General features: G+C 30.8%; 1 non-coding gene across 1 annotated transcript; it reads left to right on the forward strand.

The window, feature by feature from the left end:
* The first annotated feature begins 1,020 nt into the window (after nucleotides 1–1,020).
* On the forward strand, nucleotides 1,021–1,092 carry TRNAQ-CUG (transfer RNA glutamine (anticodon CUG)). Its single transcript has one exon. It is a non-coding gene; the product is annotated as a tRNA-Gln (tRNA).
* The last annotated feature ends 523 nt before the right edge of the window (nucleotides 1,093–1,615 follow it).

The raw sequence follows: 1,615 nt of genomic DNA on the forward strand, positions 1-1,615 counted from the left end.
GAAGTGTTTGCACATTGCCGTTGAGCCGTTCAATCATATGTTTACTTATACTTTTGTACAAAAATTGCTTATATACTCGGATAAACATAGTAAAAAGTATAATCCTTATCTACTCGACCTCTACGTATAAACATGCTTTCCTCATTAATGTAATTTTAAAACTACTGTAATAAACATTAATTAAAGAAACTAGTTCAATAAAGTGAATTATCTTTTGATAACGAATATGATTTTAGTTTCGAATTCACCATATAAAATAATGGTCATGGATCACATTCCAAAAATCTTCTCGCCGCGACTTCTTGCATTGAGATAGAGAAAGTAACTTTCCACACAAGAAAACACTCAGAAAGTTAGGAAATGTATCGTCGTTGAAAACTAGTTTACCAAAGGCGAAAATTGATGTCAATTTCTTATAAATTTTTGTGATGATTTAACTTCCTGATTTTCTTAAGGTGTATGAACAATATTTGGATAAAGTTTAAAGAAAGAACTTTTGAAAGTTAAAGTTGTATCTAGATATGAATTTTATTTTGGGAAAAAGTTATAGTTTTGTGAATGAGATTATTATTTCATTTGAAATATTCCAAAATTAGTTTTATTAGTTTTCCAATGTCAAATTCTACGTTTCAAGTTAACTTGAAATAATTGATCAAATTATGAAAGAAACACTCATTTGCAAGTACCATTTAAGTTGAAGTTGAAAGCGTTAACTAACTAAATAAGTCGAACATTAGGAATGAAGAAACCCTTGGTAGAAACAATAATTGAGGAATTTATCTAAATAACCGTCTACCCAATAACTTAAATCAAAAATAACCGAGATACATATAATATATGTATAATCTATAGATAATATGTGTATAATCTATACATATTGGCTAAAAAAAATAAACAGTGAATCCAACCGGCTATTTGTATAAAGATTCCAAAATAGTGGGTATGGTGTCACATGATTATATTGCCAAACGGATTAGCTAATTATATTAGAAAAATCTCTTCTAAGTGCATTTGCAAAGTGGTCCCATGGTCTAGTGGTCAGGACATTGGACTCTGAATCCAGTAACCCGAGTTCAAATCTCGGTGGGACCTTTCATTTTTTATTTTTCTGAAACTTTGTACTCTTGGGTGCACAAAATAAGTTTATCGTTTCAAAGAGACGTGCTTAATACATAATGGCCATAATCCTACACTAACAATTTACACTCATGACATACCAAAGCCACTACTACAGCAAAACGTAGTTCTCATATTGATATTAAAACATAATTTAATTTCTCGCTTTTATCAAATCTTCACAAGTCACAACCTTACTAAAAAATACTTATAAAACATTTCATTCATAGGTGCACAGATCCAATCTTGATTGGTCTAACTATTTCAAGAACTTGCCTACGAATTTCTCAATTTGTATTTTTAACGAAAAAATAACCAGAAAATGGAACTAGAATTGAATTTAGAGATCAGCTGTTGGGGCAATGGCGGCCAATGTAAGAGCAAATCTTGCGAAAAATGTCAAGATTTGAGGAATATGGGTCATTTTGGTCTTACCTTTTCTGAGATTTTACACATGGGTGCTATGCGTATTGCACAATTGAACTAGCTAGCGTTCCTA

The sequence above is a fragment of the Nicotiana sylvestris genome, chromosome 2 (genome assembly GCF_000393655.2).
Source record: "Nicotiana sylvestris chromosome 2, ASM39365v2, whole genome shotgun sequence".
In the NCBI taxonomy this organism is placed as follows: Eukaryota; Viridiplantae; Streptophyta; class Magnoliopsida; order Solanales; family Solanaceae; genus Nicotiana; species Nicotiana sylvestris.